This window comes from Malus domestica, chromosome 04 (genome assembly GCF_042453785.1).
Source record: "Malus domestica chromosome 04, GDT2T_hap1".
NCBI lineage: Eukaryota > Viridiplantae > Streptophyta > Magnoliopsida > Rosales > Rosaceae > Malus > Malus domestica.
Genome location: NC_091664.1, coordinates 16341479 through 16367510, shown reverse-complemented (window position 1 = coordinate 16367510; position 26032 = coordinate 16341479). Strand labels below are relative to the sequence as shown.

The 26032-nt window shown below is 37.0% G+C and overlaps 1 non-coding gene across 1 annotated transcript; it reads right to left on the bottom strand.

Moving 5' to 3' along the window:
- Nucleotides 1-19135: 19135 nt before the first annotated feature.
- Nucleotides 19136-19240, bottom strand: LOC114824675 (small nucleolar RNA R71). Its single transcript, XR_003772947.1, has one exon. It is a non-coding gene; the product is annotated as a small nucleolar RNA R71 (small nucleolar RNA).
- Between the last annotated feature and the right edge of the window lie 6792 nt (nt 19241-26032).

The following is a 26032-nucleotide window of genomic DNA, read 5'->3' as shown; positions in this document are numbered from 1 at the left end:
AGCTTAACCTAGATTGATCTGTGCGGAAAAACAAGGCCAGATTGGTAGCTAAAGGCTACTTATAGAAGCCTGGTGTAGACTTCAATGAAACCTTTGCTCCAGTAGCAAGGTTAGGCACCATAAGGACCTTGATAGCCCTAGCAGATAAGAAGGGTTGGAAGTTGCATCAATTGGATGTCAAATCTGCATTTCTAAATGAAGTGCTAAAAGATGAGGTGTTTGTGGAACAACCTCAAAGGTTCACAAGTCAAGAGTTTCCAGATAAGGTGTACAAGCTAAGGAAGGCTCTTTATGGCCTAAAACAAACTCCAAGGGCTTGGTACAGTGAGATTGATTCTTATTTCAGTAAGAAAGGATTTCAGAAAAGTCCTGGTGAAGCTACACTCTACACCAAGACAGAAAGCAACAACAAGACACTCATTGTCTCAATCTATGTGGATAATGTTGCCTACACTGGAAATGATGCTGTAATGATTGAAGAGTTCAAAGAAGAGATGATGAAAAGGTATGAAATGACTGACCTATGCCTTTTGCATCATTTTCTTGGCATTAGGGTAATTCAAGAGGCAAACAACATTTTCATCTATCAAAGGAAGTATGCTGAAACCTTGCTTGAAAGGTTTGGTTTGAAGGGTTGCAAACCAGTCTCTACACCACTAATTACAAATGAGAAACTTAAGAAGGATGATGGAAGTGAATCTGCAGATGCTATCTCTACAAAAGCATTGTTGGCAGTATATTGTACCTAACTGCAACAAGGCTGGATCTCATGTTCTCAGCATGCCTACTTTCTAGGTTTATGCAAAATCCTAGCAAGATACACATGGGGACAGCAAAGAGAGTTCTAAGATATGTGCAAGGAACACTTGATTATGGCATCAAGTATGAAATGGGGAAGTCAATTATCCTAATTGGATTTTGTAACAGTGATTAGGGTGGCAATGAAGATGATAGCAGAAGCACATCAGGCTATGCTTTCACTTTTGGTTCAGGGGTTTTTTCATGGGCCTTTGTGAAGAAATAAAATGTTGCACTGTCCAGAACCGAGGCAAAGTACGTGAGTGCATCATAAGCAACAACTCAAGCTATTTAGCTAAGGTTTATACTAAAAAACTTTGGCGAATTGCAAGTTGAAACCACACCACTTCTATGTAACAACACCTCTGCAATTACCACAACCAAAAACCCAGTATTTTATCAGAGAACAAAGCATATTACAAAAAGATATCATTTCATCAGAGAGGCATTACAAGACAACACAATTAAGCTAATCTATTGTAGCACAGAAGATCAGATCGCACATATTTTTACAAAAGCATTATTGAATGAGAGATTCAATTACCTGAGGAGATTGCTTGGAATGACTCCCAGAAGGAGTTTAGAAGGGAATGTTGTAAGCTAAACAACTTATAAAGTCGAAGCATCGAAGGCAGCAAGGAGCTCCCAAGCATGGCTTCTATCTGCATTGAAGAAGAAAGAAGAAATGAAGGGTTTAGTGCCAACGGCTTGTTTTTCAGTTTAAATGCATGTGTGAGCGACAAGTGTACACTCCAGATTAGATCATTTAAAACCAAAATGAAGAGCTAGGATTCAATCTAGGGTAGTAAGGCTGAAAAAAGTTGTTTAAGTCTCTTGTCAATCATTCCTTAAGCAAGCATGGGTCATGGCAATGCACCATACCCTACAAGATTTCCTCTACTTAATGAAGTCATGGCTGTTGCATTTGGCACAACCTTTAAAGCCGTAAAACACACTCCTAAAGTCCTCTCCATTCTCTGTCAAGTTCAACAAAAAAGAAGCTAATCCAAACAAACTAACCAAAAACACCTAAATAAACAAACTTTATCAAAACTGACGAGCTGAAAGGCAAGAAGTTTGGAACGCAGAAGAAACCGTTGTTTGGAAAGTCCTTTTGTCAAGAGATTCGCAGGTTGATCAACAGACGGGATAAAATGCACCTTATGAGTCCCAAGTTTGACCCCCTCACGAACAAAATAATAGTCTAATTCAATATGTTTCGTTCAAGCATGAAGCACCGGGTTTGCAGGCATATAGGTAGTGCTAAGATTATCACAAAAGACAAAAGTTGGAGTAGGAGAAGCAAACTGAATGTCATGAAGAAGGTAAGGCACCTAAATGGATTCAATGCATGCATGAGCAAGGGCGCCATACCAGATATTGCACTGGGGTGAGAAACAGTAGGCTACTTTGTAGAACTCCATGAAATCAAATTAGGCCCATGAAACAAAAGGTAGCCAGATGTCAAACGACAAGTATCAGGACAACCGACCAAATCAGTATCAAAATAACCTTAGAGAAAAAATGGACCATGATGGGGTCGAAACACCAACCCTAAATCAAGAGAACTTTTAACATACTGAAGAATCCATTTGGCAATAATGAGATGAGTCATTGTGGGATGAGCCATGAACTGAGCAATGTGATTGACAGCAAATGCAATTTCAGGTCGCGTGAGAGTAAGATATTGCAAGGACCCAAAAAGATGTCTAAATTCCTTAGAGTCAATGAAGGGCGTGCCATCCTGGTTAGACAATTGAGATCGAGAAGCCATAGGCATTGTAGCTGGCTAGCAGTCTAACATCTTAGTGCGAGTGAGAAGATCAACAACATATTTAGTTTGAGTCAAGTGAACACCAGAAGGGGCGTGAGTAACTTCTATGCCAAGGAAATAATGAAGAGGACCAAGATCCTTAAGCTTAAACACTGAATTCAAGAAAGATAGGAACTTAGCATTAACTGAGGGAATATTAGGAGTGAGAACAATGTCATCCACATATAGTAAAAGAAACATAACATATTGCTTATGAAAAAAAAATGAACAAGGAAGGGTTGGCTTTGTTGAAAATCATGGCGTATTAGAAAAGAATTGAAACGTTGAAACCAAGCCCGAGGTGCTTACTTTAAACCATAAATAGCTTTATGTAACATACAACCATGAGAAGGAAATGAGGGATCAACAAATCATGGGGGTTAAGTAATGTAAACATTAAGTTGACAAAAGGCATTTTTAACATCAAGTTGGCGAAGAGACTGAAGGATAATTTTGTGAAAACATGTTCATTTAAGCAACATCTATAAGCATGAAATTAACAATTAAAGGCGGAATCATGCTTGCATGCACTTAAAAACAAAACATTAACCAAGAAATTCAAAGCCTAGTAGATTGGTGAACCATTAATCAACTCAAAACAAAGTGAGTTGAGATTTATACCTTTGTAGATTCCTCTTTGCATAAGCAAAGGCTAATCACCCAAAGAGAGGGCCTTCATTCCTTGCATCTTAAATCTATGGATTTGGATGGATGAAAAGGTTTCTCCAAGTTCCCAAAATTGAGAACCTCTAAGTCTCTTCACCAAGGTTAGATTGAAGAAGAAATGAGTGACCTTGGAGTAGTGGGATTGCTAGATGCACCCTCCAAGGGGCCGGCCTCTTTAGAGAGAAATGGAGAGACATGTTCTCTCCAATTTTCTCCAAAACAAACCCTAAATGAATTTTGGCTATAAAGTCATATTTATACCTTTATTCATTTGAATGGCAAACTTGTAAATAAGTCCAAGTTCACTACCCTTAACAATATGGCCGGCCTTAGGGTGTATTTGGGTTGTTTGGGCCTTTGTGAATATTTAGTCATTAAGTTGTCATACAACTTAAGTCAATGGGCTTGACGTTCGAAGCCCATTGGGCCTTAAGGTCCAAAAACTATCCCGAGGTCTTTAACGAACTTATTCGTTTGATTAATTAACATATTAATTCATCCTTACCATAAATAAATAATTAAACCATTTAATCATTCTTACTCATCTCCATTGTTTCTTCAATCTCCACCTTACACGGTGTGCGATCCATTAGGTTCCTTTTAGCGAGGCAGTGGGCGATTAAAACCATTTCACATCGATTGTGAATTGAAACTTACTTTCAATTCTCCCTTTAGTGATTATACATGTTTAGGGCTTCCACAAACCATGAGTGACACCTAGCAGCATATCATGGTTACCCAAGCTAATCAGAAGAGGTGGAGAACCTATTCAGTTTAGGATTACAAATGCAATACAGTCTTTCTCTAATACAATACTCTTGACCACATTGTTTGGTTTGATAGTTTATTTATTCATGTCTACTATCCAATGTGATTCGTGTGCTTATATGATTACCTTGAATGTGATTTGGAACGCTTTCCTAAATCTCATTCATACTTTGGCCAAAGATTCTTAATCATATCATAGAGTATTCTCCCTCAAACGGTTTGAAGGTTAGAGATCCCTTGTTGCGCATTCACTTGCCTCCATGACTAAGTGGCTTAACCCCAACAATGTCGTGGACACCCCGATGGGGTGACTTTGACATAATCAAAGATCAAGGACTTAACCACAAGACAGCTGTGATGCCTCAGGTCAAATGACTACTTTGCATTATCCCAACCATGAGTTCTCATGTGACATGAATATGAGAACTCTTCGTTGATCGTGTTCAGTGAACTCATTCTCTATTGAGTACCTACGTACTTGTCTTGATGTCACACACACCAATGACTCGAGACTAGTCACTCTCCCTGAGAGAAGACACAGGACGTAGTGATCTTAACGGACTGTCAATGCCCAATTGGCAATCCTATGATCAGGAACGTTTAGGATGTGTCTACGAAAGAATGGTCTCTTGAATCTAACTTCTTTAGATCGCATTCTCCCAATCACATATTCCTTGGACTTATCGTTTAAGCATATAACATTTATACAAAACGGCTCAAACAATAATCTTTGCCCTTTATAGTTAAACTAGATTAGTTTAACATGTGAAATGTCCGTAAAGTATCATCATATGATTGGTTTTAGGGCACATTTCCAACAGAGACCACCCCTATGAAATAGCAAGACTAAACACCAAACAAATAGTAATGGTTTTGACTGTTGGAAATGTGCCCTAAAGCCAATCATGTGATGATACTTTACGGACATTTCACATGTTAAACTAATCTAGTTTTACATATAAAGGGCAAAGATTATTGTTTGAGCCGTCTCATATAAATGTTATATGCTTAAACAATAAAGTCCAAGGAATATGTGATTGGGAGAATGTAATCTAATGAAGTTAGATTCATGAGACCATTCTTTCGTAGACACATCCTAAATGTTCCTGATCATAGGATTGTCAATTGGGCATTGACAGTCCGTTAAGATCGGTACGTACTATGTCTTCTCTCAGGGAGAGTGATTAGTCTCGAGTCATTGGTGTGTGTGACATCAAGACAAGTACGTAGGTGCTCAATAGAGAATGAGTACACTGAACGTGATCAACGAAGAGTTCTCATATTCCATGTCACATAAGAACTCATGGTTGGGATAATGCAAAGTAGTCCTTTGACCTGAGGCATCACAGTTGTCTTGTGGTTAAGTCCTTGATCTTTGATTATGTCAAAGTCACCCCCTCGGGGCGTCCACGGCATCGTTGGGGTCAAGTGACTTAGCTATGGAGACAAGTGAATGCGCAACAAGGGATCTCTAACCTTCAAATAGTTGAGGGAGAATACTCTATGATATGATTTAGAATCTCTGGCCAGAGTATGAATGAGATTAGGGAATGCGTTCCAAATCACATTCAAGTAAATCATATAAGCACAAGATTCACATTGGATAGTAGACATGAACAAATAAACTATCAAACCAAACAATGTGGTCAAGAGTATTAGATTAGAGAAAGACCGTATTGCATTTGTAATCCCGAACTGAATAGGTTCTCTAACCTCTTCTGATTAGCTTGGGTAACCATGACATGCTGCTAGGCGTCAACCATGGTTTGTGGAAGCCCTAAACGTGTGTAATCACTAAAGGGAGAATTGAAAATAGTTTCAATTCGCAATCGATGTAAAATGGTTTTAATCGCCCACTACCTCGCTAAAAGGAACCTAATGGATCGCACACCATAAAAGGTAGAGATTGGAGATTAAACGGAAATGAGTAAGAATGATTAAATGGTTTAATCATTTATTTATGGCAAGGATTAATTAATATGTTAATTAATCAAACGAATAAGTTCGTTAAAGACTTCGGGATAGTTTTGGACCTTAAGGCCCAATGGGCTTCGAACGTCAAGCCCATTAACTTAAGTTGTATGACAATTTAATGAATAAAGATTCATTGAAGCCCAAAAGCCCAAAACTCCCTAAATGGCCGGCCATAGTGTGATGAATTAGGGTTTTGGTTCTTTAGGTCACTTAAAGAAGTGACTATATAAAGGACTTTATAGCCAAATATTCATAAAGGATTAAAAGGGTTTATTTTGGGGAAAAATTGGTGAGAATTGTCTCTCCATTTTCTCTCTAAAGAGGCCAACACCTTGGAGGGTACATCTAGCAATCCTACTACTCCAAGGTCACTCATTTCTTCTACAATCTAACCTTGGTGAAGAGACTTAGAGGTTCTCAATTTTGGGAACTTGGAGAACCTATTCTTCATCCAAATCCATGGATCTAAGAAGCAAGGAATGAAGGCCCCTATCTCTTTGGGTGATTAGCCTTTGCTTATGCACAGAGGAATCTACAAAGGTATTAATTTCAACTCACTTTGTTTTGAGTTGATTATTGGTTCACCAATCTACTAGGCTTTGAATTTCATGGTAATGTTTTGTTTTTGAGTGCATACAAGCATGATTCCGCCTTTAATTGTTAATTGCATGCTATATGATGTTGCTCAAATGAACATGTTTTTCAAAATAATTCCTTCAAGTGGTATCAAGAGCCTAGGTCTAGTAGTTGGTGAATCCTTTTGGGTTTTGTAGTTCATAAGTTTATGATTTAAAAGTTGTAATTGTTACAAGCTTTATTCTTGCTTCTTTGAATGTAAATTTTGTTTGAAAATTTGCCATCTCAAATGTTGTAGATGTAGTTCATATGAGGATGAATATTGGAGCTAAAATTTGGTGCCATGATTTTGGGGATTTTCGGCCAAATCCAAAGGGTGATTTTTTGGGTTCATGTTTGTCTTGTTAAAAGTGTTTTAAGGTGACTTTTGTAACCCCTAAGTACCTTAGGATGTTAACATCATTTTGAATGGTGAAAATTTGAGTTTTATGGCTTGAAAACATTCATGGAGCTCTTATGGGTTTTCATGGATGTTCTTCATTGTTCTTGATGTTCTTGCCAAGAACTAAAAGGTTTTGTGTTTTGATTCAAAGTTTTGATTATTTCATAAAGTTTATGTTATATGTTTTTCAAATGATTTATCATATATTTAAAATATTAGATATTTGATTAAATAGCAAAAGAAATATATATCATCATTATGAAAGGTAAAAGAAAAGGTGATAAGAATTTCTTTTCTTATGCACCACTTGAATGTTTTTGACAAAACTAATAAATCAAAACACACACCACACCTTTTATCCCTAAATGGCCGGCCACCCTATTAAAATAGGGTATTTTTGGAGCTTTTATGCAATTACATAAAGTTTTGATACTTTTGTGTATTTGTACTTTGACCCGAAAGTTTACGTTTTGACGTTAAGGCCTAAAAACGCTAAAGGACAAATTGTTTTGCTCCTTTAATGAAGTTTTGAGTTTAATTAAATTTTGGGTTCTAGTTGTATTTACATGAAGTAGTGACTTTTGTGCTTTTACAAAGTGACCCCAAAAGTTTATGTTTTCGCAATATGGCCCAAAAAGTTGTGGTTATTGCATGATGGCCCAAATAGGATGAGAACAAAATTGTTTTGTCTCTTTAAATGAGAATTGGATTTTCATTTTGTTTAGCTCCACTTAAATCAATTTTATGGATACAAAATCCAAATGAAAATGTTGCATTCAATTTAATTAGTTAAAATGTTAATTAATTAAAGGATGATTATGAACCTAAGCCTATAATAATTGAGCTATGTGAAAGGCCGTTTCAAATTTGTTTGAACCATGGGAATGTGTAGATAAGATTTTGGTTGTAATTTGAATTGTTCAAATGTTGTAATGAGCATAAGCTCACTTTTACTTTGAAGTATTTCTTTCTTGCTTTATATGATATGCATGAAAATGAAGTAATTGGGTCCAACGCCCCTATGACAACACGCCTTAATGTGATTAAACGCGTAATTAAAATCAATCTCCATCCCTAGACCGAGATTCAACACAAGGCTCGTGTTGAATCTAAACAAAGGTTCATAGTCATCCTAAGGCCCTAAGGCAACTATATAGTCCATCAAATGAATGCAAACCTTATGTTAGTAGTAACATATACTCTTACTTTAAAAACCGTTTTAAAAGCATAGTGGGAGTATTATGTACAACTAAAACAATCAAATGGACCAATAGTTGTAAGAGGACCAAAATTGTTTTAATAGAGATTAAAATGAATGTTTATATGTGATGAGACCTAAAACCCTCAACCAAACCAATATTAAGTTGATAAGCGGAGAGTGCTTAGAACACTCTTTCGTGGCCTTCCACCGTGGTAGGCTTCAATCGTGTGTGACTCATACACCGTATTCGTCCAATTCTGGGGTTGCAAAGTATGTGCTTACATTCAGGAGAAGCCTATACACATATGATGAAGTGAAAGGTAGGCAACGAGTGTGGCCAATATGGAGTTCTTCTGAGGCCATTCTTGAACCCCTACTTGAACTAGCATGGTGGGAATGACTTAACTAAGTGCAATGGTGCCAATATGGAGTTCTTCTGAGGCATCATTCTCTAGAGGCCAAACGAGATGGGTACTTGCATTAGTTGCAAATGAGTAAGCGTACTCTCTCATTATTATTGTTGCTAGCCAATATGGAGTTCTTCTGAGGTGGGCTTGGTAATAGTGAGTCTCCCATAACCTACTAAGAGTTTCATTCAAAACTCTCGAATTCCGATGAGGGATATGGAATTTGCCAAAAATAGTGGGTGGTGCTATTTTGATTTAAAGACCCGAATCAAATGGCTTAAAATCAATCAATTTATATTCGTTATGTATTTGATTACCAATATATTTGCAAACGCTATCCAACACTTGACAAATAAAAGCCGAACGTTTAGTTTACGGACTTGGTACTACAAAACCATAGATTGTCTTTAATGGCTTGTAAATGTACCTAAGTAGTCTCATCCTCACAATCTTCCTATTGATAATGTATCATTGGAAGAATATGTTAGAAAAGGTCTATCATAAAGAGGACAACACTTTTAATGTCATAATTCTTCAAATTACAAATTGTTGTATGAAGAAATAGGAGTTGCTTTGAACAACCCTTAGTCAATGCAAACACTTAGTGCTTGTTTCTTTGTTACATGAACAAGGAACTTGAGAAGAAAGTACAAAGGCATGGACACTTTATGTGCCATGATTCTTCACTTACAATTTGTTGTGTGAAGAAATAAGAGTTGCCTTGTACAACTCTTTAAAGTTTGTAATTATGTTTAGAACATAATGGTTGGTTGACAAAAATAGTCCATTAACATGGATTTATAATGATTTTGAATCATTAAGTGTTGAAGTGATAAAACCACTTAATGAGACGGAAACTAGGCAAGGACTTCACCTTTGTTTCCCTATCCTAATCGTTCACTAAGTTTATTGTAAACTGTGTAGTGAACAATAATCGCACTCTCTCCAAAATGTTTGATGTGTATAACACAATTGAAAAAGGTTTCAAGAGAGATAGTGGGAGTTTAGGGACCATGACTATTGTAGTCAAAGGAGAAGTCAAATAAAGAAAATAAATAACTCCAAGGGAACAAACTTTCTTTATGAAAGGATGGACATTGGAAAGGGTATTTGCAAGAAATGTCTTGCAAGTGTCAAGAACACACCTTTCGAAGGTGTTGTAAATTGTTCTTGAATAGTTCAAAACAGTTGGTTCTTCTACTTGAATGCTTGATTCCGTATTAGTAACTATGTTTTACAAATCGTTGTAAAAGTGTGACTAATAAGAAGTAGAAGATATATGAGTGAAGAAAAGGTGCTTCACATTCGGAAACGTGAATCAAATATAGATCTCTGCGAAAGCAGATGGTACTTACTTCCTCATATGAACTACCAAAGAAATTGGAAAAACATAGATTGTCTTTATATTCCAATTTTAAGGAACTAAATTCCGTCACTATGTGAAATGGATAAATGTTTTGTTTGACAAAACAATGTTCTTTATTAATCAATGATTGGATTATGGTAATCTAATTAATTATCTCTATAGTAGAGATAATATGGTAGTGTTAACTGTTTAGAAAATAATGATGCTTAAAACCCAAAAGGTTGCAAGGTAGTGACTAATCCCAACTAAAGTTGTGATACCTCTAAAACATAAATTACGAGTTGGTCATAAATGGACGCTTTGGATCGTTAGATCCGGATCCAATACCTTCTTGTTAAAATTGTATGGAGGCGAAATGTTCGAATCTTTATTCTTTTGGAAAGAAGAAAGAATCACAAAGTTGTTGAGGTTAATTCACTTAAATGTTAGTGGCATTTGTCCACAAACATAATATTACTCATGTTGAATGACATTCACCGAAGATAACTCTCGGTTGGACTATAGTTTATTTTGAATAAACACAAGTCCGAATACTTTGCAAAATGTTTCAAAGAATTCAAGTAATGTAAGTTGATGAGTAAAACATCTAAAGTATTTACCTCCTTAGATTTGATCCAAGAAAGGTAACACTTTAGATAAGTTTCCTTGAAAGATATCAAGGAAATAAGCATCATAAGATAATGTATTTCTCCATTAGGAGAAGAACGAACTCGAATAAGTTTTAGTTCGTTAGATGTTATCTATTACCCATATATAGGATATATACTTCTAAAAACAATATGATTGTCAATGAGAAGATCTTCCAATATTTTCATGACTCCATAAGATGTAGTTGGAAAGAAAGACAAATCTTAAGCATGTTAAAGATTTGGGGTTGTGTGCTAATAAGAAATATTTGTTAGATAACAATCTTGTAGGATATCCTTAAAATAACTTTTGGATATCGCTTCTATAAACCAACTAACAAATGTTGTTTTGTTGGGTAGTTCATTGTAATTCTACAATGTGATTTGCCTAAAAGCAAATGAACGAGAGATAGAACTCAAAGAATGGGTTCTTTGAGAGACAAGAAAGTAATCAACAAATATAACAACCGAGTTCCTATACCACAAGCTCCAAGGTAGTCGATAAGGATTTATAAACCGTCTCAGTTGAATGGTTTTGAACTTTATGATTACATTGAGTGCATATACGATATATACTCAAGAAAATGGTAAAGTACCATTTGACTCGAAATAATGAAACCTTCATAGCTAATTGGTAGCTTAAGGTGACTACAATCAAAGAGAATGGTTGACTTTAAAGGAACCATTTTTGACGTAGTCTTAGTTTCAATTAATTCGAAGATTGCTAGCTACAACTAAATGGTGATTCAATGTTTTGACATAATATGGGTTTCCGAAACCATTATTAAGATAGTCTTGATAATATATGTCTAAAACTATAAATCACAAGACATGTAAGTTGTAGAGATCCATCCATCATGGATCTTAGCAAGTTAGTGGGAGCTATTTGCATTTTATGAGGAAAAATGATCAAATCGTTTGATTTCTCATAAAGATGTAAATGAATCTTTTGTTTACGAGTTTTACAAAAGATTAGTGGGAGTTAATCATGTTCCTAAAATTTAAGTATATATGATATATTAATTTTGGAAATGAAAAGAATACTTGTTCGTTAAAGTTATGACTTTAATACATTATATGAAGATAGAATGTATATGGGAGATATAGTCTATATACATGGGATGGAAATCTATAATGATATATTTCATGATATAATTGGATTATATCAATCCCTAATAATAGACAATGGATGCTAGGAAGTTTCTCATATGATGATAAACTTCAATAAGAAGGACGATTCTAGTGAGACTAGCAAGTTGCTCTTCTCAAAGGGAATGTACCCTTTGACTCCCAAAGAAATAATGCGTAAATAGAATCCTTTATGCATACGCAGAAAGGTGATTTATGTATTTCATATTGTATGAAAAACATTGATATGAGTTGTACCTAGAATGGTACAAGACGATATCAATGCAAGCCCAGGATCAAAACCATGGCAACTGTCAAGTGAGTCCTTAAGTATTTGAGAAATACTAAAGGATAGATTCCTCAAAGAATGAGGAAGAATTAGAGTAACGTAATGGAAGCGTAAATGTATTAGATTATGAATCTAATCCATCATTGGATGTTTCTTCATTATGAATGAAGAGATAAACGAATATCTCTTTATTATGACTAAAGAGATATTTGGATGGAAACATTAAAGTAATGACTTTAGTGTGTTCCATTATGAATGCAAGATATATTGCCATATAGAAGTTTACAACAATGTTGTTTGGATGGGAAAGTTCATTTATGAACTCTCTATTCGGTTCCAACCAGAAAGTGTATGACACTAATGGGGCGATAGCTCAAGCCTGGGAATCAAGGTCTCATCAAGATCCGAACTCAAATGAGAGACTGAACCACATGATTGAGAATCATGTATAATGGTGACGTCGTTATTCTCAAGGTTGCTTCTATGGATAACACATATAGATATCCACTGTCTAGGCCTACTATTCAGCCATTTATGAAATGACTACAGAAGAGGTATCATCAAGATGACCAAGCTGATTGGCTCTAGTGCAAGTGGAAGATTGTTGGAAATGTGCCCTAAAGCCAATCATGTGATGATACTTTACGGACATTTCACATGTTAAACTAATCTAGTTTTACATATAAAGGGCAAAGATTATTGTTTGAGCCGTCTCATATAAATGTTATATGCTTAAACGATAAAGTCCAAGGAATATGTGATTGGGAGAATGTAATCTAATGAAGTTAGATTCATGAGACCATTCTTTCGTAGACACATCCTAAATGTTCCTGATCATAGGATTGTCAATTGGGCATTGACAGTCCGTTAAGATCGGTACGTACTATGTCTTCTCTCAGGGAGAGTGATTAGTCTCGAGTCATTGGTGTGTGTGACATCAAGACAAGTACGTAGGTGCTCAATAGAGAATGAGTACACTGAACGTGATCAACGAAGAGTTCTCATATTCCATGTCACATAAGAACTCATGGTTGGGATAATGCAAAGTAGTCCTTTGACCTGAGGCATCACAGTTGTCTTGTGGTTAAGTCCTTGATCTTTGATTATGTCAAAGTCACCCCCTCGGGGCGTCCACGGCATCGTTGGGGTCAAGTGACTTAGCTATGGAGACAAGTGAATGCGCAACAAGGGATCTCTAACCTTCAAACAGTTGAGGGAGAATACTCTATGATATGATTTAGAATCTCTGGCCAGAGTATGAATGAGATTAGGGAATGCGTTCCAAATCACATTCAAGTAAATCATATAAGCACAAGATTCACATTGGATAGTAGACATGAACAAATAAACTATCAAACCAAACAATGTGGTCAAGAGTATTAGATTAGAGAAAGACCGTATTGCATTTGTAATCCCGAACTGAATAGGTTCTCTAACCTCTTCTGATTAGCTTGGGTAACCATGACATGCTGCTAGGCGTCAACCATGGTTTGTGGAAGCCCTAAACGTGTGTAATCACTAAAGGGAGAATTGAAAATAGTTTCAATTCGCAATCGATGTAAAATGGTTTTAATCGCCCACTACCTCGCTAAAAGGAACCTAATGGATCGCACACCATAAAAGGTAGAGATTGGAGATTAAACGGAAATGAGTAAGAATGATTAAATGGTTTAATCATTTATTTATGGCAAGGATTAATTAATATGTTAATTAATCAAACGAATAAGTTCGTTAAAGACTTCGGGATAGTTTTGGACCTTAAGGCCCAATGGGCTTCGAACGTCAAGCCCATTAACTTAAGTTGTATGACAATTTAATGAATAAAGATTCATTGAAGCCCAAAAGCCCAAAACTCCCTAAATGGCCGGCCATAGTGTGATGAATTAGGGTTTTGGTTCTTTAGGTCACTTAAAGAAGTGACTATATAAAGGACTTTATAGCCAAATATTCATAAAGGATTAAAAGGGTTTATTTTGGGGAAAAATTGGTGAGAATTGTCTCTCCATTTTCTCTCTAAAGAGGCCAACACCTTGGAGGGTACATCTAGCAATCCTACTACTCCAAGGTCACTCATTTCTTCTACAATCTAACCTTGGTGAAGAGACTTAGAGGTTCTCAATTTTGGGAACTTGGAGAACCTATTCTTCCATCCAAATCCATGGATCTAAGAAGCAAGGAATGAAGGCCCCTATCTCTTTGGGTGATTAGCCTTTGCTTATGCAAAGAGGAATCTACAAAGGTATTAATTTCAACTCACTTTGTTTTGAGTTGATTATTGGTTCACCAATCTACTAGGCTTTGAATTTCATGGTAATGTTTTGTTTTTTAGTGCATACAAGCATGATTCCGCCTTTAATTGTTAATTGCATGCTATATGATGTTGCTCAAATGAACATGTTTTTCAAAATAATTCCTTCATTGACCACGGGACTAACCGTTTCATCATAATCAAAACCATATTGTTGATGATAACCGTTAGCCATTAACCCAGCCTTGTAATGCTCAATGGAACCATTGGCAAGTCTTTTTATTTTGAAAACCCATTTGCAACCAACCAGGTTCTGAGAAGAATGGGGAGGCACCAAATTCCACATTTGATTTTTCAACAAGGCATTGAGTTCATTAGCCATAGCAGCACGCTGATGAGTAGATTTTATATTATATATTTTACTCTAATCTTAGTATATTTTGGTTAATATATTGGAAGAATTTTGATACTTTGAATTGTATTTTCAATATAGGACTTTCGACTTCTTCTGGAGTAAATCAGGATCAAATGGACGAATTTTGGAGTAATTCTAGTTGGAGGACGTTCGTGAGTCACTTAGCTTGATCGTTTCAAAATCTGGGATTTTTCCACCAAGCGGTTATTTTCTGGCGATAAAATAAATGAGCAATGCGCAGTGTTGGAAAATGACATGTATGGGCTTAAATTACGTTTTTGGAGCCCAAGATGACCTTGGATGGGTTCATGGCCTTCTGGAGAAGTGTTCAGAATATTCCAAACATTAAATCCAGCTATATTGGGCTAGTTTTGGAGCAGCTTATGGGTCCAAAACGTGGTTGTTCAAATTTTAGGCGAATTTTACCATTTAATTTAGGATTATGTTTACTATTTTATTTAATTATTATTTTTAGTTTCCTAGGGGGAATAAAGGACCTTTTTTTAGGGTTTGTGTGGGGGCTTGGAAGATTTATTGCTTGGCCGTCTACCATATTTCTCAACGCTTTCTTTTATGCAATTTTGAAGACAGAGAGAATTGGTAGGGTTTTGGAGATTTTCTACTTGAAGGTGCTTTCAATCCTTTTCTTAATTATATTTTCTATGATTTTAATTATGAATATGCGTAACTAATTTCTTTTGTTAGGGTGAAGCCTTGAGCCTTAGCATGAATATGTGATTTTTATTTAATTGCTTATGATTGATTGCATGCATACTTTGAATTGTTAATCACCGGGATAAAAAACTATCTAATTGTCTTAATGCCTGATCACCATTAGGACCTTTAGAAAAGTAATTTGATGCAGTTTTGGTCGGAAGGTTCCCTGAAATTGACGTAGGCTTCTTGTGATTAATAATTGTAATTTCACTTAGGATGAACACCACGTCTTAAGGATTGCATGGTTTTTCAAAAGATTTTCATAAAGCATAATGCGTATTTCATGTTCAGATTTGATCCGAACGTCCGGACGGATTGCATGTTAGATATATGTTCTATGTTGGAGGTTCCAAGTAGAATATGAATTAGGAAAATCTAACATTCAAAGTGACATGTGTAGATCATAAGTAATCGGTAAAAGTTCATAGGATTGCTAGGTGATGGTGGAGCCCTAGTGCTTTCTTAATTTGATTTCTCCCAAAACTGTTTTCTTTTCCTTCTAGTTTTCAATATTGCAGATTGTTTACTTTAATTAATTAATTTCGTTTTTATTTTAAGTAGGTTATAAAATCAATCACCTCAATTTCTATTTTACAATAATTAATTGGAATTTGGTTAGTTTCGAATTATTTAATAATCCATGTGGAGAACGACCTTGCAAGATCCGTTTATACTACAACAACCTTGTGATTCTTGCAAGTATTATAGGAATTTTTATCGCATTCACATGAGTAGTAAAATCCCTATCAAGAAAATGACGCCGTTGCCGGGGATTATTTAAAATAATCCCTACCAATCAGATTTTCAATTAGTTATTGCTGTTTATATATATAAAAAAAATTATTTAATTTTCTATTTTATTTTATTTTTCACATATTACAGCAGTACAGTGCAGATTACAATTATAATTTGTGCATGGTCAGCACCCGTTCAACAGTGCAGAAATTGTTTCCTTTTGATCTAGAACTCAAGCAGACTTTAAGGGGACGCAAGGAGAAAAATTCGCAATGGGTTCCTCCTCTGCAGGGAACTTTTCTGCAGTCTTCAATTTCTGGGAATCTGCACAGTAAAGGAAAAATGGTATTCGTTATTCCAGAGGCGGGTCAGCCTTTGGGTGATTCTTTAACAGCCCATACCATAAATATACCAGGTTGCATTACTTATCCAGCAGTAGAGGAAGGGTCTACATTTGAAATAAAGCAGCACATGGTTGAATATTGGGTAAATTACAAAGTAGCCCCTTAGGTTTGAGGTCTATTACAACCTCATACAACAACTTTAAAACATTTCACTTTCATACCTCCAGTACCATTTTATTTCAAAATAACACCTCCGTTAGATTTTCCATCCATTAGTCTGTTAAATGATGACATGGCTGCCACATTTGTGCTGATGTGGCTGCCAAATGTGTGCCACGTGGCAAAAAAAAAAATTTTAATTTTTTTTATAAAAAACCTAAATCTTCTAAATAAATTATAAAACCAAAAAAAAAAAAATCAAAATAAAAAACCATACAAACCCAGAAACCCCCCGACCCACTTCTCCATCTCCTCCTTCTTCACCCTCCCATCCCATATCCCCGCAACACCCCTCCAACCACCAAAAACAAACCCAGATCTTTTTTCCCCCACCCCCCACCTCACAGAAACTTCATTCCTCTTCCTCACCCCCTCATCCTCCTCTATTCTCCCTCATATTCATCTTCTTCCCACTGCAACCCAGCCCACCCCACCCCCACCTTCCCTGAGCGCACCCGCACCCACCCCATTTCCCCGCAACCCCTCTTTCCTCTCTCTCTACACACAGAGCTATCAACCAACAACAATGGGAATCTCAGTCCCCAGCTTTTTCAAAGAGCGAAAGTTCTCTTTCATTTTCACACTCTTACTCCCACTCGCCTGCATCACCATCCTCCTCTTCACCAAGACCACCACCAACGCCCATTACCCTCTCTTCTTTTACTCTGATCTCCAGACCTCCCCCTCCTCCTCCCAACCCATCTCTCCTCCCGCGCCCTTCAACCCTGCCGGAGAGCCACCCCAAGGGGACGAACTCGTTTGGGAGGAACCCATTTTCCCTGTTTTTGGGATTCCTAATTGGAACCTCTGTACGGGTCTGGTGGCCGTCGATTACATTCCGTGCTTGGACAATTCCGAGGCGATCAAGGCGTTGAAGTCGCGCCGGCATATGGAGCACCGCGAGCGGCATTACCCCCAAGCGCCCCCGCGATGCCGGTTCCGTGGCCTCAGAGCAGGGACATGGTGAGATTTGTTCTTTGGTAAGATTTGTTTCTGGTTTTTCTCAAATGGGTTTTGTTGATTTGATTCAAAAAGGTGGGTGATTTGGTTTGTTCTTGGATTTTCTCAAAGGGGTTTGTTGATTTGAATGAAGAAGATGGGTGATTCCATTCGTTGTTGGATTTGATACTTGAAGCAGTTGGCTTTGAATTTAATTTTCCGAGAAAAAAAAATCATGATTTTCCTTTATGGGAAAGTGTTTGTGGAAGTGTGAAGTGGTTGTTGGCTTATTCTGTTTACTTTCACTCAATAATGTATTGGTGATGTTCTCTGTTTCTAGATATGGTATGACAATGTTCCTCACCCGAAGCTCGTCGAGTACAAGAAGGACCAAAACTGGATGAAGAATTCCGATGACTATCTTCATCTTCATCTTCTTCCCCCGCAACCCAGAAAAAAAATACACCCATTCAGTTCGTCTTCCCCCCTTCCTCCTCCTCTCTCTTCTCCCCTATCTTCATCTTCTTCCCCCGACCCCTACCTGCAACCTAGAAAAAAAAAAAACCTAGATCCCGTCCTCCATCGTCGGGTTCGTGAGGTGAAAATGAAAGGAATGGGTGTGGATTTAAGTAGTGGGGTGTGTAGAGGAGGGAAGAGGGTGGGTGCGGGTGCGCTCGGGGAAGGTGGGGGTGGGGTGGGCTGGGTTGCAGTGGGAAGAAGATGAATATGAGGGAGAAGAGAGGAGGAGGAGGGGGTGAGGAAGAGGAATGAAGTTTCTGTGAGGTGGGGGGTGGGGGAAAAAAGATCTGGGTTTGTTTTTGGTGGTTGGGGGGGTGTTGCGGGGATATGGGATGGGAGGGTGAAGAGGGAGGAGATGGAGAAGTGGGTCGGGGGGTTTTTGGGTTTGTATGGTTTTTTATTTTGATTTTTTTTTATTTTTTTTGGTTTTATAATTTATTTAGAAGATTTAGGTTTTTTATAAAAAAAATTAAAAAATTATTTTTTTTGCCACATGGCACACATTTGGCAGCCACATCAGCACAAATGTGGCAGCCACGTCAGCATTTAACAGACTAATGGATGAAAAATCTAACGGAGGTGTTATTTTGAAATAAAATGGTACTGGAGGTATGAAAGTGAAATGTTTTAAAGTTGTTGTATGAGGTTGTAATAGACCTCAAACCTGAGGGGCTACTATGTAATTTACCCTTGAATATTCTACCTACATTTCATGGGTTATCATTTGACGATCCAAGCATGCATATTGCAGAATTTTTAATGGGTTGCAAAAATATTTTGGTAAGAGGATTTTCAGCCGAATCTATTAAGCTCTGTTTGTTTCCATACACTCTAAAAGATCAAGCAAAGAGATGGCTCATCACACTCCCATCAGGAAGCATAAGTACTTGGGCCCAACACAGTGAAAAATTTTTAAACAAGTATTATCCAGCTTCAAAAACTCTTGACATGAGAACTTAGATTTTATCTTTTGCCTAAAAACCAAATGAAGAGTTTCATAAGGTGTGAGAGCGGTTCAAGGAGTTGATTAGAAAATGTCCACATTCGGGTATTAACAATACTGATTAGATGCATATATTTTTCAGAGGGTTGAATATGACTACAAAAACTCTTGTCAACGCTTCATGCGGAGGTTCGTACAAAGATAAAAATGCACAAGAGGCTTGTTTGTTATTTGAAAAAATGGCAGCGGATACACAACAGTGAGAGATGTCTAACGGCTCTCCATATGTTACAACACAAATTGAAAAAATGGAGAAAAAGCTTGATGCAAAATTTGACATGTTATTACAAAGAATACCAGGTTCACAGGTTGCTGTATAGCAGCCCTTACAAGCTGCCTGCAGCATTTGCAACATGATAACTCGTGATTTTATAAGCTGCCCACATAAGGATGTTTGTCCAGATTTTACAGCAGAGCAGGTTAACGCATTTAACAATTTCCAGCGTCCCAAATATGACCCGTATTCAAATTTCTACAACCCAGGTTGGAGAGATCATCCTAATTTAAAGTGAGACAAAGATCAGCACTCTAGGCCTCAAGTTCAACAATAAGTACAACAACCTGTTGCACCTAAGGCTACTTGGGAGTTTACAATTGAAAAATTAGCGAATACGAGCACTCAAGAAATCCAAAATCTACGGGCAGCAATGAAAAACATGGAAAAACAAATGGGGCAGATTGCTTTGCAGGTTTCAGAAAGGGCACCGGGTACATTTCCCAGCCAAATCGAACCAAATCCAAGATGAGGTGCAGATTGTAAGGCAATTAGAGTTTTACGTTCTGGAAATTTTTTTGATAATAGACGTGAAAATTGTGTTCGAAATTCGCAGGTGGAATCACAGGCAACTACAGATTCGAAAAATGTTAAAGAATCTGATAATTTGAAAGATTCTGCACAGCCCTTAAACAGTTCCGAAAAAGGGTGCAAATATTGTTGTGGAACGTGTTTATGACCCACCTATGCCTTATCCCGAACGGTTGAAGCCTAAAGTTAAAGATCAACAATTAACAAATTTTATGAAGACTTTGTCTAAGGTTCAGATTAATCTACCGTTAATTGATGCCATCAAGAACATTCCATCTTATGCCAAGTTTTTTAAGGATGTTTGCAGAAAGAAAAAGAAGCTAGTTGATTTTGAGAAAGTGATTCTTAAAGAACAATGCAGCGCTGTTCTACTACACAAGTTGCCCCCAAAGAAACAAGATCCAGGGAGTTTTACAATTTCATGCACAATTGGAAATTCTAATTTTAAACGTGCTTTAATTGATTTAGGTGCTAGTATTAATTTAATGCCTTTTTCTGTTTTTCAGAGACTGGACAAGGTGAAATCAAGCCTACATCAGTTATTCTACAACTAGCGGACCGTTCAGTTGCTTATCCTAGGGGAATTATTGAAGACCTAATTATTAAAGTGGATAATCTCTATCTTCCTGTAGATTTTGTGATTTGGATATGGATGAAGATATGCAAACACCAATTATTTTGGGACGTCCTTTCATGGCAGCTGCTCGAGCGTTAATTGATGTAGAGGCTGGAACACTTACACTTAGAGTGCAAGATCAATCTGTTGTGTTCAGTTTATTTGAAGCTACCAACAAGCCAGGTGATGTGCAAGATTGTATGCGTGTTGACGTGCTTAACAGTTTATTACATGCTGAAATTATGCCACGTTTGACATCTGATCCATTGTTAATTGTGTTGCATGGGTTTGAGAATAAAAATACAGAAGATGAAGAGGTTTTTTAGTATGTTTCAGCTTTGGAAAGTGTTCCTTTTCAACCCGTCCCCCCGTTGGAGGCACGTTTTTTAGAGTTTGGGGGAACCTAAAAAACTGTTGCAGCCTTCTAAGGTACATCCACCTAAATTGGAGTTAAAAGTGCTTCCAGAACACTTGAAATATGCTTATTTGGGTGCAGATTCTTCGCTACCAGTTATTATTGCTGCTGATTTATCATCAACAGAAGAAGATAAATTGTTACGCATTTTAAGGAGTTATCAACATGCAATTGGTTGGACTATAGCAGACATTAAAGGGATCAGCCCTACAATTTGTATGCACAAAATTTTGATGGAAGATGGAGTAAAGCCTGCCATTGACGCTCAACGTCGTTTGAATCCAATTATGAAAGAAGTTGTTCGTGATGAAGTTATGAAGCTTTTAGATGCTGGGATGATCTACCCCATTTAAGATAGTAAGTGGATTAGTCCAACTCAAGTGGTGCCAAAGCGTTCTGGTATTACAGTTGTGAAGAATGATAATAATGAACTTATGCCTACTCGCTTGACTACTGGGTGACGTATGTGTGTTGATTATAGAAAGATAAATGAGGGCACTAGAAAAGATCATTTTCCATTGCCATTCACTGATCAAATGTTGGAAAGGTTGGCTGGACATACTTTCTATTGTTTTTTGGATGGCTATACAGGGTACAACCAGATTCCAGTTGCACCTAAGGATCAAGAGAAGGCATCCTTTACTTGTCCTTTTGGGACTTTCGCATGTCACAGAATGCTTTTTGGTTTGTGCAATGCGCTTGCCACGTTTCAGGGTTGTATGATGAGCATATTTACCGGGTTAGTTGAACATGTAGTTGAGGTATTTATGGATGACTTTTCTGTTTTTGGAGATTCTTTTGACCAATGTTTGCAGAATTTATCTCTAGTTCTTGAAAGGTGCATTAAGACCAACCTGGTTTTAAATTGGGAAAATGTCGTTTCATGGTTAAGCAGGAAATTGTCCTAGGCCACTTGATTTCTAACAGGGGTATTGAGGTTGATAAGGCTAAAATTGATGCAATCGAAAAGTTGCCACCCCCGACAACTGTTAAGAGTGTTCGATCTTTTCTTGGCCATGCCGGGTTTTAATAGACGATTCATCAAGGATTTCTCCAAAATTAGCCGACCATTGTGTAATTTATTGGCTAAGGATGCTCCTTTTGTTTTTTATGAGGCTTATTTGGAGGCCTTCAAGAAGTTAAAGACACTCCTCACTACAGTGATGCGAAATATATAAGCACACAAATTTAACCCTCTTTTTGACAATTGTAGTATAGATGTAAGTAGGGATCGTTCTAAACCGGGGATTAGGAGGGATTGCTAAATCACTTGAAAACTAATTTAAAAACATAAAAACAAAGTTAAAAATGTAAACAAAAGATTTTAAAACAAGAAAGTAAAAGGGGGATTTGAGTTTGGTGAAGTTGAAAGTAAAAACGAATAAACTAAAAACTTAAATAGATTTTAAACAAATTTGGGTTGAATGGATAATGGAAGGCTAGCTAAGGGGTTCTTCTCCACACATGTCTTGCTTGCATACAAAATGATTTCCAATTGCATTTCAATAACTTATTAATTCTCAACGCCCCAAATTAACCGTGAATTGCACTAATTAACCCTCAGTTTTTCCACAAGTTATTGGGTTGGATGATTGCATACGACAACCCAAAACATTCCCTACAAGTTCCCTACATGAATTGCATAATAGAGATACAAGCAAGAATCATTAAGTTCTATGAAAAACATAAGCATTGACGAGGCACTCGTTACTATGATTTGCATGAAACTTATGCCAAGGATTTACTTAACACAATCGTGACTAGCGACTTTTACTACTCATGAATATAAGTTCATAACGATTAGGTGAAATTCCCTTATACTCTAGCATCATATTTATGCATGCAAACTAAGTATGCATCCCTAATCAACATACATAAACATGTTATCAATCAAATAGATAAGTAAATCGAATTCATAACTTATGAAACGCAATTAAAAGTAATCAAATCATATTGCAAGCATTAACATGGTTTCGAATCCCCCCCAAGCCAAGGGGGGTTTAGTTCCTCATTATTACAAAACAAAGATAAACAAATTTAAACATTGAAAAACAAAGGAAAGAAAGCACCTAAACGTTCCAACGATCCATGTTGGATAGCAAGTGCGTCTAAGGACTTTTCTCCTTCTCTTTGCCGCAACAACAAGGTTGGAATGATGTTGAAGGGTTGGTTATTTGGAGGAATGGATGGGAAGGGTTTAGATATGTAGGAGAGGCAAGGAAAGGCTTGGAGAATGGTTAATTTCTGGATGATTTCAATGAGGTTGCTGCCATGGTATTTATAGGAAGAGGATGGACATGTTTAATGCAAAAATCTGGTGGAATGAAGTAGGTAAGGCATGGCAAAGAGTGGGAATTGTTGGTGGGTTAGGTATTGAGTCATCCACTCACATGTCATGGTTAGCTAAGCATTGCATCATCCACTCACAAGTCATGGTGAGCTAAGCATTGCATCATCCACTCACATGTCATGGTGAGTTAAGCATTGCATCATTACTCAAATTTCTGGTGGAGGTGGAAGTAAAAGCCACGGCATTGATGTGTTTTGAGTGAAGTTTTGGCCAATCCTTCTAGAAATTTATCCCTTCTTGCAACTTGTATTTGTTTCACCAGATTTTTAGCATGTTCTTAGCCTCTTTTGTCTTCAAATTCGTCCATCCATCTTGCTCATATCATATGTAATCCATTCCAAGCTCAAAACTGCTCCAAAATGCACTTTCTTGCTACCTTAGCCCTTTGGACCTACAAACACACGAAAATGGCTTAAAGTACTAAAATAACTAAGAACTAATAACGTAAATGCAAGAAAACTAGTTAACTAAGTCGCATAAATATGCGTCTATCATACAGCACCCATTATTGCAGCCCCTAATTGGAGCTTACCTTTTGAATTGATGTGTGACGCGTCAAATTATGCAGTGGGAGCAGTTCTTGGACAGTGGAAACATAAGCTTCCTCAAGTTATTTATTATGCTAGTCGAACCCTCAATGATGCACAGCTCAACTATGCAACCACAGAGAAAGAATTATTGGCAGTAGTTTTTGCATTGGAAAAATTTCGTTCATATTTAGTTGGGGCTAAAGTGATTGTTTATACAAATCATGCAGCTTTGAAATATTTGTTGTCTAAAAAAGATGCTAAGCCTTGATTGATTTGTTGGATTCTTTTATTACAAGAATTTGACTTAGAAATCAGAGATAAATAGGGTAGTGAAAATGTGGTGGCTGACCATTTATCTAGATTGATTATTCCCATAGCTTCCGTAGAGGATTCCCTACCATTAAGTGAGAGTTTTCCAAATGAACAGCTATTTGCAGTCCAAATCAGAACACCTTGGTTTGCTGATATTGTTAATTACTTGGTTAAAGGTGTAGTGCATCCAGATTTAACGTTTCAGCAAAAAAAAGAAGTTTTTATCTGATGTAAAGCATTATTTCTAGGATGAGCCATACATATATAAGTATTGCCCAGACCAGATTATTCGCAGGTGTATTCCTGAGGCAGAACAGGAAAGTGTTATAAAGTTTACTCATCATTTTGCATGTGGGGGACATTTTGGGCAAAAAATGACAGCAAAGAAGATTTTGCAGAGTAGGTTATTTTGGCCTACACTTTTTAAAGATGCACATAATTGGTGCAAGGCTTGTGATAGGTGTCAAAGAGTCGGCAACCAGTCCAAAAGGAACGAGATGCCCCAACAAAATATTTTAATTGTTGAATTATTTGATGTTTGGGGTATTAATTTCATGGGACCATTTCCATCTTCTCATAGGAACCACTATATTTTAGTTGCTGTGGAATATGTTTCTAAGTGGGTCGAGGCCATTGTAGCACCAACTAATCAAGGATCAGTGGTCCTGAAGTTCCTCCAAGGGGTTATATTTCCGGGTTTTGGAATTCGACGCGTTATTCTTAGTGATAGTGGGAAGCATTTTATTAATAAACCATTTGCTAATTTACTGGCAAAATATGGGATTAATCATCGTGTGGCTACACCTTGTCATCCATAGACATCTGGTCAAGTTGAAGTTTCAAACAGAGAATTAAAACGCATTTTGGAGAAAACAGTTGGTTCAACACGTAAAGATTGGAGTTTAAAATTAAATGATGCATTGTAGGCCTACAGGACAGCTTATAAGACTCCTATTTGGATGTCACCATTTCGACTCGTTTATGGTAAAGCTTGTCATCTACCTATGGAGCTTGAGCATAAGGCTTACTGGGCAATTAAAGAGTTCAATTTTTCATATGACTCAGCTGGGGAACAACGTAAATTGCAGCTCAAGGAGCTGGAGGAAATTCGTCAGGGTGCTTATGAAAATTCTCGCATCTACAAGGAAAGAACTAAGGTGTTTCATGATAGTTAAATTTTACGAAAAGAATTTCAGCCAAGGCAAAAGGTGTTGCTATTCAGTTCAAGGCTAAAGCTGTTTTCAGGGAAATTGAAATCTCGCTGGACTGGGCCATAACTAGTAACTAAAATTTTTTCTCATGGGGAAGTAGAAATAACTAATGAGGCTCAAGGTGAATGGTCACAGGCTGAAACCATACGTGGAGTCACCCTTTGATACTGCATACAAGTCTTTGACTCTGAAAGAACCAGTGATCTAGCCACCGGACTTCCGCAATGTCTAGCTACATACTTAAAATAAAGCGCTTATTGGGAGGTAACCCAATTTTTCTAGACTCTTTCAACAATTACCTTAGGGATTTTCAATGCAACATGACATGCAAAAGATCATCATAACCACAGATTTTTTTGCCTTCCCTACCCTTGAGCACATACTTAATCAAAGTCACCACATACTAGTTCACATATAACCAATTAAAACAATGTTTTGAATGTAGTAACATGCCTTAGAGAATTTGCTCAATTCCTTACAAGATACACTCTTATTTTCACTTTGATTTTCTGACTACTTACCCTACACTAGATGTATGTGAGAAGATTGATGTAAACATGAAAACGAACACTCACATATGTTTATAGCAAAGAAAGCAAT